This window comes from Pan troglodytes, chromosome 4, assembly GCF_028858775.2.
Source record: "Pan troglodytes isolate AG18354 chromosome 4, NHGRI_mPanTro3-v2.0_pri, whole genome shotgun sequence".
NCBI classification, from domain to species: Eukaryota; Metazoa; Chordata; class Mammalia; order Primates; family Hominidae; genus Pan; species Pan troglodytes.
Window position 1 is genome coordinate 123,916,102 of NC_072402.2, and position 14,508 is coordinate 123,930,609.

A 14,508-nucleotide genomic window follows, 5' to 3' on the forward strand; every position below is an offset into this window, starting at 1 on the left:
ATATATCTCAGGACAATGATATATATCTATATCTCAGGACAATGATATATATATATATATCTCAGGACAATGATATATATATATATATCTCAGGACAATGATATATATATATATATCTCAGGACAATGATATATATATATATATATCAGGACAATGATATATATATATATATCAGGACAATGATATATATATATATATCAGGACAATGATATATATATATATCAGGACAATGATATATATATATATATATATCAGGACAATGATATATATATATATCTATCAGGACAATGATATATATATATATCTATCAGGACAATGATATATATATATATCTATCAGGACAATGATATATATATATATCTATCAGGACAATGATATATATATATATATCAGGACAATGATATATATATATATATCAGGACAATGATATATATATATATATATCAGGACAATGATATATATATATATATCAGGACAATGATATATATATATATATCAGGACAATGATATATATATATATATATATCAGGACAATGATATATATATATATATCAGGACAATGATATATATATATATCAGGACAATGATATATATATATATCAGGACAATGATATATATATATATCAGGACAATGATATATATATATATCAGAACAACGATATATATATATATCAGGACAATGATATATATATATATATCAGGACAATGATATATATATATATATATCAGGACAATGATATATATATATTTATCAGGACAATGATATATATATATCAGGACAATGATATACATATATATATATCAGGACTATGATATATATATATGTATCAGGACTATGATATATATATATGTATCAGGACTATGATATATATATATATATATATATATATCAGGACTATGAAAGGTAGGGAAAAAAGGCAGACTGGCTAGGGACCTGTAGACTAAAGGGAGAATGTGGTAGTGAGTTCCTTGGTTTGGTTTTTGTCTCTTGGCTTTGGCACTAAAGCAGCCTGAAGCCCAGAAACAAAGAGATGCAGACCAAAAAAATTAAAAAGCACCCCCTCTCACTCCCAGTATTGTTCTTGATAGCCACAGAACAGGGAAAAGGCAGCCCTATGGCACAGAAACTGCAGGACAGGACAGAACAGATATTTTAACTATATCTTCCCTACTCTAGGCAAACACCACAAAAGAAACTGTGCCCCTCCCCTTTCTCACGAGGCATTGCAAAGACTGTGGAACTGCTCCATGTAAACATGCACTCATCACAAAGAAGCTGCAGCATCCCTCATCCTCCCTCTCCCCTGGGTACTGTGGATACTATGGGGTGGAACCCTCTTAACCAGTCCCAGTCTACAATAACTTCGGGAGAGGCTGAACCCTTCCTTCCCTCCACCTTCCCCATCAAATAGACCATCTCTACCCTGCACTAACATAAGCAGAGTAGCATTCCCTTTTCTCCCCAGCCAGGCACTACAAAGACTGTAGAGGGACCCTGTTCATAATATTTGTCCTGTACGTCTTATATTTAATTAAAAGCTAGAACTTAGGAGGCTGAGGCAGGGAGATTGCTTGGGCCCAGGAGTTTAAGACTACAGTGATCTATAATCACATCACTGCACTCCAGTCTTGGCAACAGAGCAAGGCCCTATCATTCATAGATAGATAAACAAATAGACAAATGGATGGATAGGTAGAGATAAATGCTAGAAAAAAATAGTAAGATCCTTTCAAGTTTACTATTAATACATGACATGAGAAGAATGTTCCTAATTTCACGATTGCTTGACGAATTTACTGTTTTCCTCAATATGTGAGGGTTTTATCACATCATAAAGGGTATTTGCCTTTTAAATCTCTAAAGGCTTTAATTCAGAATCTTTATTAGAGCACTTTTTATTTTATAAAATATGTTGAAGATAACCTTACATTAAAAAAATTATATACAACCTTTCAGTTACTTAGGGCTTTCTGACCTGAGATTTTTATAAAATTTTTAATTTACCAAAATTTTAAATTTTGTTAAATGTTGTTCTACAGAAGAAAATGATTTACAATCTTTTTTTAATCCAGCCAGTCTTTATCTTTCAAGTGAAGAATTTAATCCATTTACATTCAAAGTTATTATGGATAGGTGAGGTTTTGTTTCTGTCATATTATTTTATATATTCTTTCCTTTTTCTTTCATTGTGGATTGACAATTATCTGTAGCAATACTTTTGAATTCCTTCTCTTCCTCATTTGTGTGTTTTACCAGTTAGTTTTACATTTTCATGTGTTTTCATTATTGTAAATGTTGTCCTTCACTGCCAGATTTAGGACTGCCTTGAGCATTTCTTGTAGGACCAGTCTAGTGATGATGAGCTCCCAAGCTTTTGCTTCTCTGGAAAGACTACTTCCTCATTTATGAATAATAATTTTTCTGGCTATAGTATTCTTGGCAAGCAGTTTTTTAATTTCAGTACTTTGACTATATCAACACATTCTCTCCTGGCCTATAAGATTTCTGCTGAAAAATCAGCTTTTAGTCTAATGAGGGTTTCTTTATAGGTAAACTAGATGCTTTTGTCTTTTTAAAATTCTTTTTTGTCTTTGATTTTAGAGTTTGACTATAATGTACTCCGGAGAAGACCTTTTTGCATTGTATCCATTTGGGGATCTCAGAGCCTCCTGTATCTGGATATCTAAATCTCTTCCTAGACTTGGAAAGTTTTCATCTACTATTTTCTTAGATAGGTTTTCTAACAGTTTCATTCTTTCTTCACCTTTGAGCCCACAATAATTTGAAATTTGGTTGCTTTATGGTGTCCCATATGTCATGAAGTCTTTGCTCATTCTTTATTTTTGTCTGTATGGGTTTCTTCAAAAGACCTGTCTTTAAGTTCTGAGATTCTTTCTTCTCCTTGAAACCTGTTTTGTAAGGTTTCAAATGTGTTTTGTAGTTCATTCAATGGATTCTTCAGTTCAGAATTTCAATTTGGTTGTTTTTTACATCTGTCTTTCTGTTAAATGTCTCATTCATATCCTGAATTGTTTTTCTAATATGTATTATTTTTGAAAAATCTTTTTCTCACTGAGCTTCTTTAGAATAATTTGAATTCTTTTTCTAAGATTTTGTGAATTTCTTTTTGATTGGGATCTGTTGCTGGAGAATTATTGCATTCCTTTGGAAGTGTCATGTTTTCTTGCTTTTTAATGTTTCTTGTGTCCTTACATTGATTTTTATGTATCTGATGTAACAGTTGCTTCTTCCAATTTTTTTAATTTACTTCCATAGAAGAGGATTTTTTTTCCTGAACGTGTATCTATGTTGCTGGTTGTATAACACACTTTGGCTTTGATTCTGAGTACATGCAGTGATATATTCTTTGTATGACTTCTTCGGCTGTAAACAGCATCAGTGGTATCTGTGATTTCCTCAGTGGCTTATGATGCAGTTATTAGTGGAGGCTGTGTTGAAGTTTTGCTGGGGATTGGGACAGCAGGCAGGTCAGTCTTTAGGCCCCAGTGGTGGCAGCAGTGAGGTGATAATGTCTGCCCTTGGGCCCCAGGGCAGCATATGCTGGCACCAGTGGCTAATTCTTGGGTGTCCAAGTAACTTACTCAGATGCTGGTAGTCTTTTTTGGTATTGGCAGTGGGTTGCCATGGGCTAGGCAGACCAGTCTCCAGGCATATGCTATGGTAGCGGCTGCTTAGGTAGGCCCAACCTCAGGCACCTGGGAAAAGTATTCATGTGCCAGTGGTGTTGGACTGGGCTGGGCAATCTCCTAGACCCTGACTGGGTGCCATGGCAAGTGTTAGAGGTGAAACCAGGCCTGTACTCAGGCTCTCTGTTAATAGGTTCAGATACCAGCCATGGTAGGCAGGGGTAAGGCAATCCCTAGGCCACCAATGGAATGCTCAGGTTGAGGTAGCAGCCATGCTGCTTCCCTGCCACTTGGAAAGGTAGTGCTGCCTTCAATAGCAGGCATCTTGGGCTGGCAGGTGAGGAACATGCCAGTTTTACCCCAGTCTCCGTAGTGATAGCCAGAACCTCAGTCACACCTCATCCCCTCATTCACTCACAATACCTGGGGGCAGCAACCATGCTTCTCTTGTACCACAGCTACACTACCCTTGCACCTCAGCCCCAACACTGCCCAGATGCAGGACACTGCATAGTCTGTTGGGAGTGTGGCTCTAAAATGTCACCTTGCTGTAGGACCCAGCATAAGCTCCCTCCTTGGATCAGTGCCATTGCACAATCCAATCCATGCCGCAGCTCCCTGTGTTAGTTTCAGGGCCCACGAGAGTCAAGGGGTTCTCCCATGGCTAGTATTCCAGGAGTCCACAGTGAGAATGTGAACTGCTGAGGGTCTCTTACTTACCCTTTCCCCATATTGGGGAGCCTCTCAGCTCCCAGCTGATCCCAGTCAAGCAGGCTGCCTCACTTCCATCTTCTTCCTTGCTTTAGGTATTTCCTGTCACTTTTCTGTTGAATTCCAGTATTCTCTCCTGGATAATCTATCCAAAGTTGATTAAATACCCACTCTTTTGGTTCTTCTTAGTGGAGCAGATGAGTACAAAATGACACTATTCAGCCATGTTGGAGCCTTCTTTGCTGAAAAAATTAATCTTGCTCATGCCCTAAGTGAAGATGACTGATGATTAACAGCAAAAACAATAGCCAACACCATAGATATCTCAATTTGTTTAGCTTACACAATTCTGACTAAAACATTAACATTAAGCAAACTTTCCACTCAATATGTGCCAAAACCTTTACACCCCAGATCAGCTGCTGACAACAGCAGAGGTTTCAGTGGAAATTTTAAACAAGGACGATCAATAAAGTGTTTCTTCAGAGAATCATAACAGAAGATAAAGCACGGCTTTTCCAGTATTATCCTGAGGACAAAGCACAATCAAAGCAATGGCTACCAAGAGGTAGAAATGGTCCACTAAAAGCAAAAGTGGATTAGTCAAGAGCAAAGGTCATGGCAACAGATTTTGGGGATGCTCAAGGTATTTTGCTTGTTGACTGCGTGGAGAGCCAAAGAATAATAACATCTTCTTTTTATTAAAACGTTTTAGAAAAGTTAGCTAAAGCTTTAGCAGAAAGATACTCAGAAAATCTTTACCAGACAGTCCTCAATCATGACAACATTCCTGTTCATTCCTCTCATTGAACAAGGGCAATTTTGCCACAATTTCAATGAAAAATCATTAGGCATTCAGCTTACAGTTCTGATTTAGCCTCTTCTGACTTCTTTTTGTTTTCTAATCTTAAAAAATATTTAAAGGGCATCCATATTTCTTCAGTTAATATTTTTAAAATACTGCATTGACATGGTTAAATTCCAGGATCCTCAGTTCTTTAGGGATGAAATGGCTGGTATCATCACTTACAAAAGTGTCTTCAACTTGATGGAGATTGTGTTGAGAAATAAAGTTTAATTTTCTTTTCTTTTTATTGTACTTTAAGTTTTAGGGTACATGTGCACAATGTGCAGGTTAGTTACATATGTATACATGTGCCATGTTGGTGTGCTACACCCAGTAACTCGTCATTTAACATTAGGTATATGTATAATTTTCTATTTTTAACTTTTGATTTCATTTTTCCACAAACATTTTAAGTCCTTTCATAAAATATCCATCTTTTTTTCTCTCATAGTCACTAAATGTAAGGATTCAACATATTTTATATAGTTGAGAAAATACTCCTAAATAGCCTGTAAGATCTCACATTAAATACAGAAAAATAAAGAAGAATATATGCAAGAGTCAGTTTACATACATTATAAATTTGCAGTATTCACATCAACACTGCAAATTAGTTTTATTGCCACTTAAACAATAAAACTGAGCGTTTAAGAGGCTTAGTAACTTTTGCATAATCACACAACTACCAAGTTACAGAGCAAAGTCTATGTAACTACAAAAGGAATACCATAAACTTACCTCAAATTTATTGAACTCTAGTTAGTTCTTAGCATTGATAACAGCTTCAGTGAAAAGTTAAATGTGTCAGTTATATAAAAAGAACAAAGTCAGAAAAAACTCTCAAACTACTAGCAATGTTTTAGGCCTCTGAAAACATCGTTTTGCTATGGTGATAGAGTGAACTTTCCACAGAAGTTAAGGTTTCTCTATTACTCTCTGTGAAGTTGATGTGAAATGTCTGGCAAGCTATTTAGATAATATATCAAAGATAGTTTTCATTAAGTATAGTGTGTCTATATGTATTAAATATACCAAAATACCTTGGTTCCTGCCCCCTTTAAAATAAACATACAATAATCCAGAAGTGGTGGCTCAGGCCTATCATCCCAAAACTTTGGGAGGCCAAGGAGGGAGAATCACTTGAGCTCAAGAGTTCAAGACCAGCCTAGGCAACATAGAGAGACCCTGTCTCTACAGAATTTTTAAGAAGTTGGTCAAGTGTGGTGGCATGCACCTGTAGTCCCAGCTACTTGGGAGGCTGAGGTAGGAGGATCACTTGATCCTGGGAAGTCAGGGCTGCAGTGAACCGTGATGGCACCACTGCACTCTAGCCTGGCTGAAAGAGTGAGACCCTGTCTCTAAATAAATAGCCAGATGGCATCTTCTCTATAAATCTACTTCTTTTAATGAACTTCAGTTTAGTCCAAGGAATATATCCTGTTGATTCTCCTTATTATAAAATATTACGCTCTAGCTCATAGTATTTCTTAACAGTTTTCTGCCCTAATATGTGGTTTTCTAAGAAAATGATGTGTGAGTTAATTTAATTTCCAACGTTAGTATTTGAATACTCACACAATTCACCTTTCCTGGTGCGATGTTACACCCCCTGAATCTCATAATTGTAAAAAATTACTTTCCATTACTCTCAAATAAAGTGATGTTAATTTAAGCAGATTTGAAAGGGAAGCACCAAATTGCCAAGGGAACACATCTGGGGTCACTTTGGGAAATAAGTGACTTCTTCCTTATTTATTATAGTATAATGGTATATTAAACATTATAACTTATAACCATAAGTTATAAGTAAATCTTGCACCTATAAAAAGTAAAATGTCTTTGTAGTGTATACAAAGCTTATTTATAGATTTTCAGCAATTTCAAAACAAGACGTACCCCCACTACTAATGTTTGAATGCCACTCTCCAAGTAGCATAGTGAGTTACAAACAATGGCCCAACAGTTTATGCATAGTTTTAAACTATTAAGTACAATCAGCTATATTTATTTGAAATTCTTGATAAAAAACCAAATATACAAAAGGTAATTTTCATTTTTAATAGCTCAGAAAAAGATTATACAGCAAACTGGTAAAATCTGAATAAATTCTATAGTTTAATATATTGTACTAATGTTAATTTTTTAGTTTTGATCACTATACTATGATTACAAAAGATATTAACACTAAGGCAGGGCAGGGTCAAGATGGCCAACTAGATGCAGTGGTGATCGGAGGCTCCCATCCAAAAGAGCCAAAACAGCAGGTGAATCCTTCACTAGCAGCTGAGGTATCCAGGTTCTGTCATCAGGACTGACTAGGTGGTTGGCATGACCCATAGAGAGGAAGGAAGAGCAGTGTGGTGCAGCGGCCCACTTGGGAGCCACAATGGGCAGGGGAGCCCCACCCACCAGCCAAAGGAGGTGATGAGTGAGCGTGCTACCCAGCCTGGGAAACCATGCTTTTTCCATGGAACTATGCAACCCAAAGATCGGAAGCTCCCACTCATGGGCCCACATCACCAGGGCCTGAGATCCCAACCATGGAGCCATGCAGATTCTCAACAGCCACTCAACTAGAATTATCTTAAGGCTGCCCAGTTCCTGGGGGGAGGGACAGCCATCACCACAGCTGTGGCTGCCTGCTGAGCCATCTGAATTATTTGTGGGAGGGTGGCAACCAACACTGGGACTGCTAGCTGCCTAACACACTAAGCTCCCAGGGCAAGAGAAGGGCAGCAGCCATCTCTATAGCTCCAGGCTATGCTTTTCCCCTGCTAGAGCCACGGAGGCAGACGGCTGGGTCCCTAGAGGTATTCCCCACAGCCCAACACACTGGCTTTGGCAGATTGCGGCCAGAGTGCCTCTTTAGGCCTGACCGTAACCCTTCCCTCCTCATTGAGTGGGGCCTCCCTGCAGGAACTCCAACAACTCCAGCCAGGGGCTCAAGGACAGAAATCTGATCTCCCTGGGACTGAGCCCCTAGGGGAGGGCTGGTTGTAGTCTCCATGGACCAGCAGACTTAGTCTTTCCTCCTGCTAATTCTGAGGAATCCGGGCAGCCCAGTCAAGTGGGTTTCCCCCAGTTGCAGCACACCCCCTCCACCAAGGGACGGCCAAAGTGCATTATTAAATGAGTTCTGCTCCCTGTGCCATCCAACCGGGTAAGACCTTCCAACAGGGGTTGTCAGACACCCTATACAGAAGCATGCCTACTGGTAACAGATTGGTGACCCTTGAAGTCAGAGATCCTAGAGGAAGGAGCAGACACTCATCTTTGCTGTTCTCCAGCCTCCTCAGGTGACATTTCCAGGTGTGTGAGTGAACCAGATGAATAGGGCCTGAAGTAAACCCCAGCAAACAGCAGCCATGCAAAAGAGGGACCTGACTATTGAAAGAAAAACAAACAGCAATGACAACAGCATCACCAAAAAAAAAAAAAAAAAAAAAAGTCCCCACAAAATCCTCATCCAAGGGTCAGTAGCCTCAAAGGTCGAAACTAGACAAACTCATGAAGATGAGAAAGAATCAACAAAAATACACTGAAAACCCAAAAGGCCAGAGTGCACCTTATCCTCCAAATGATCACAATGCCTCTCCAGCAAGGGCACAGAACCCTGGATGGAGGATGGGATGGATGAAATGACAGAAGTAGGCTTCAAAAGTTAGGTAATAGCAAACTCCACTGAGATAAAGAGCATGTTCTACAATGCAAAGAAGCTATGAACCTTGATAAAAGGTTACAGGAACTGCTAATTAGAATAAACAGCTTAGAGAGGAGCCTAAATGACCTGATAATGCTGAAAAACACAGCACAAGAACTTCGTGAAACATACACAAGTATCAATAGCTGAATTGATCAAGCAGAAGAAAGAATATCAGTTTGAATAACATCTTACTGATATAAGGCAGGAAGACAAGATAAGAGAAAAAAAGAATGAAAAGGAACAAATAAAAGCTCTGACAAATACAGGACTATGTAAATAGACCAAACCTACTATTGACTGGAGTACCTGAAAGAGAAGGAGAGAACAGAACCAAGTTGGAAAATGCACTTCTGGTTATTCACTCCAGGAGAAATTCTCCAACCCAGCAAGAGAGGCCAACGTTCAAATTCAAGAAATACAAAGAACATCACTAAGATACTCCATGAGAAGATCAACCCGAAGACACACAATCAACAGATTCTCCAAGGTCAAAATGAAGGAAAAAATATTAAGGGCAGCCACAGAGAAAGTCCAGGTCACCTACAAAGGGAAGCCCATCAGACTAACAGCTGATCTCTCTGCAGAAACCCTCCAAGACAGAAAAGACTGGGAGCCAATGTTCAACATTCTTGAATTTTCAGCCCAGAATTTCATATCCAGCCAAACTAAGCTTCATAAGCAAAGGAGAAATCAAATCCTTTCCAGACAAGCAAATGCTGAGGGACTTCGTCACCACCAGGCCTGCTTTGCAAGAGCTCCTGAAGCAAGCACTAAATATGAAAAGGAAAAACCGGTACCAGCCCCTGCAAAAACACACCAAAATATAAAGACCAATGACACTATGAAGAAACTGCATCAACTAGTGGGCAAAATAGCCAGCTAGCATCACGATGACAGGATCAAATTCAATAACAATGTTAACCCAATAACAATGTAAATGGGCTAAATGCCCCAATTAAAAGACACAGACTGGCAAACTGGATAGAGTCAAGACCAATTGGTGGCTGTATTCAGAAGACCCACCTCACATGCAAAGACACACATAGGCTTAAAATAAAAGGTATGGAGAAAAGTTTATCCTCAAATGGAAAGAGAAAAAAAAAAAACAGTAGTTGCAATCCTAGTTTCTGACAAAACAGACTTTAAACCAACAAAGGTCAAAAAAGACAAAGAAAGGCATGATATAATGGTAAAGGGATCAATTCAGCATGAAGAGCTAACTATCCTAAATATATACCCACCCAATACAGGAGCACCCAGATTCATAAAACCAGTTCTTAGAGACCTACAAAGAGACTTAGAGACGTACACAATAATAGTGGAAGACTTTGACACCCCACTGTCAATATTAGATCAACAAGACAGAAAATTAACAAGAATATTCAGGACTTAAACTCAGCTCTGGATCAAGTGGACCTAATAGACATCTCAGAACTCTCCACCCCAAATCAACAGAATATACATTCTTCTCAGTGTCACGTCGTACTTATTCTAAAATCAACCACATAATTGGAAGTAAAACACTTCTCAACAAATGCAAAAGAACTGAAATCATAAACAGTATCTCAGACCAGAGTGCAATCAAATTAGAACTCAGGATTAAAAAACTCACTCAAAACCACAAAACTACATGGAAATTGAACAACCTGTTCCTGAATGACTCCTGGGTAACAAAATTAAGGCAGAAATCAAGAAGTTCTTTGAAACCAATGAGAACAAAGAGACAGTGTACCAGAATCTCTGAGACACATCTAAAGCAATGTTAAGAGGGAAATTTATAGCACTAGAAAACTAGAAAGATCTCAAATCAACACCCTAACATCACAATTAAAAGAACTAGAGAAGCAAGAGCAAACAAATCCAAAAGCTAGCAGAAGACAAGAAATAACTAAGATCAAAGCAGAACTGAAAGAGATAGACACACAAAAAAACCCTTCAAAAAGACAAGGAATCCAGGAGCTGATTTTTTGAAATGATTAACAAAACTGATAGACTGCTAGCAAGGCTAATAAAGAAGAAAAGAGAAGAATCAAATAGACACAGTAAAAAATGATAAAGGATACTATAAACACCTCTATGCAAATAAACTAGAAAATCTAGAAGCAATGGATAAATTCCTGGACACATACACCCTCCAAAGATTAAACCAGGAAGAAGTTGAATCTTGGAATAGACCAATAACAAGTTCTGGAATTGAGGCAATAATTAATAGCCTACCAACCAAAAAAAGTCCAGGACCAGACAGATTCACAGCCGAATTCTACCAGAGGTACAAAGAGGAGCTGGTACCATTCCTTCTGAAACTATTCCAATCAACAGAAAAAGAAGGAATCCTCCCTAACTCATTTTATGAGGCCAGTATCACCCTGATACAAAAGCCTGACAGAGACACAACAAAAAGAGTTTTAGACCAATATCCCTGATGAACATCGATGTGAAAATCCTCAATAAAATACTGGCAAACAAAATACAGCAGCACATCGAAAAGCTTATCCACCAAGATCAAGTCAGCTTCATCCCTGGGATACAAGGCTTGTTCAACCTATATGAATCAATAAACATAACCCATCACATGAACGGAACCAATGACAAAAACCACATGATCATCTCAATAGATGCAGAAAAGGCCTCAATAAAATTCAACATCCTTCATGTTAAAAACTCTCAATAAACTAGGTATTGATGGAACATATCTCAAAATAATAAGAGCTATTTATGACAAACCCACAGCCAATATCATACTGAATGGGCAAAAGCTGAAAGCATTCCCTTTGAAAACAGTCACAAGGCAAGGATTCCCCCTCTCACCACTCCTATCCAACATAGCATTAGAAGTTCTGGCCAGGAAAACAGGCAAGAGAAAGAAATAAAGGGTATTCAAATAGGAAGAGAGGACATCTAATTGTCTCTGTTTGCAGATGATATGATTCTGCATTTAGAAAACCCCATTTCTCAGCCCAAAATCTCCGTAAGCTGATAAGCAACTTCAGCAAAGTCTCAGGATACGAAATCAATGTGCAAAAATCACAAGCATTCCTATACACCAATAACAGACAAGCAAGGAGCCAAATCATAAGTGAATTCCCATTCACAATTGCTACAAGAAAATAAAATACCTAGGAAAACAGCTAACAAGACGTGTGAATAACCTCTTCAAGGAAACATACAAATCACTACTCAAGGAAATAAGAGAGGACACAAACAAATGAAAAAACATTCCATCACCCATAGGAAGAATCAATATCGTGGAAATGGCCACAATGCCCAAAATGATTTACAGATTCAATGCTATTCCCAAACTACCATTGACATTCCTCACAGAATTAGAAGAAACCTTTAAACTTCATACGGAACAAAAAAAAATTACTTGTATAGCCAAGATAAACCTAAGCAAAAAGAACAAAGCTGGAGGCATCGTGTACCTGACCTCAAACTATACTACAAGGATACAGTAACCAAAACAGCATGGTGCTGGTACCAAAACAGACATATAGACCAGTGGAATAGAACAGAGACCTCAGAAATTACAACACACATCTACAACCATCTGATCTTCAAAAAACCTGACAAAAACAAGCAATGGGGAAAGGATTCCCTATTTAATAAATGGTGCTGGGAAAACTGGCTAGCCATATGCAGAAAATTAAAACTGAACCCCTCCCTTACACCTTATTCAAAAATTAACTCAAGATGGCTTAAAGACTTAAATGTAAAACCCAAAACCATAAAAACCCTAGAAGAAAACTTAGGCAACACCATTCAGGACATAGGCATGGGCAAAGACTTCAGGATGAAAACACCAAGAACAATTGCAACAAAAGCTAAAATTGACAAATGAGATCTAACTAAAGAGCTTCTGCACAGTAAAAGAAACTATCAGAATGAACAGGCAACCTACAGAATGGGAGGACAATTTTACAATCTACCCCCCTGACAAAGATCTAATATCCAGAACCTACAAGGAACTTAAACAAATTTGCAAGAAAAAATACACACAATCCCATCAAAAAGTGGGCAAAAGATATAAACAGACACTTCCCAAAAGAAGACATTTATTTTTGTGGCATATGAAAAAAAGCACATCACTGATTATTAGAGAAATGCAAGTCAAAACCACAATGAGATACCATCTCATGCCAGCCAGAATGATGATTATTAAAAGGTCAATAAACGATAGATGCTGGTGAGGCTGTGAAGAAATAGGAACACTTTTACACTGTTGGGAGTGTAAATTAGTTCAACCATTGTGAAAGACAGTGTGGCGATTCCTCAAGGATCTAGAACCAGAAATACCATTTGACCCAGTAATCGTGTTACTGCATATATACCCTAAGGAATATAAATCATTCTACCATAAAGACACATGAACACACATGTTTATTGCAGCACTATTTACAATAGCAAAGACTTGGAACCAACTCAAACGCCCATCCATGATAGACTGGATAAAGAAAATGTGGTACATATACACCACGGAATACTGTGCAGCCATAAAAAGGAATGAGATCATGTCCTTTGCAGGGACATGGATGAAGCTGGAAGCCGTCATCCTCAGCAAACTAACACAGGAACAGAAAACCAGACACCACATGTTCTCACTCATAAGTGGGAGTTGAACAATGAAAACACATGGACACTGGGAGGGGAATAACACACACTGGGGCCTGTGGGGGATTGGGGGATGAGGGGAGGGAGACCATCAGGACAAACAGCTAATGCATGCGGGGCTTAAAACCTAGATGATGGGTTGATAGGTACAGCAAACCACCATGGCACACGTATACCTATCTAACAAACCTGCACGTTTTGCACATGTATCCTGGAGCTTAAAGTAAAACAAAAATAAAACACTAAGACAAGTTGGGCAAAGGGTATATAAGAACTGTACTATCTTTGCAACTCTTCTCTAAGTCTAAAATTCTTTCAAGACAAAAAGTCAGAAAAGAAAACCCTCTCTTATCAAACATACACTTTTCTCTTCTGTGTGTGTGGTGTGAAAAGAGGCCAATGCAAGTAGCCAGAGTGAAGTATATTGTTGGACACAAGTAAATCTTACCAGCTCAAAAACTTATAGAAAATATATCACTATTGATATGGCACTAATTCTTAGATTAAAAATTTCTAACAAGGTTAATATTTAGTGGCCAGCATTGTGTTTACACATTTCTAAACAGCATCAAATAGTACAAGCTACTGGAAACCAGTAGGAAAGAATATCTAATTTGACTTTGAAGCTAAATAGCTATGTGAGCTCACATAATAGAAATGAAGGAATTTCAGGAAAACTTAAACATCCCTTTTATCCCCCCAAATTATTTCAATGAGTTTGAGTGACTTTTTATAATCCGATTACTCAAATCAACCCAGAAATCTAAACTGTTGAATATGAGAGAAATGCTGGTTCAAACAAGATTAAGAAAAAAAAAATATTGATTCACTTAATTGAGAAGGCCAGAAAGAATGCTAGCTCCATACAGGATTGGATTCAGAGGCCCAATGATGTCATCAGAAATTGGTTTCTCTCCAGCTCTTGGCTCTGTTTTCCACTGAGTTGGCCTCTTTCTCTGGCTTCACATCATGGCCCCTGACAGCTCCAGGA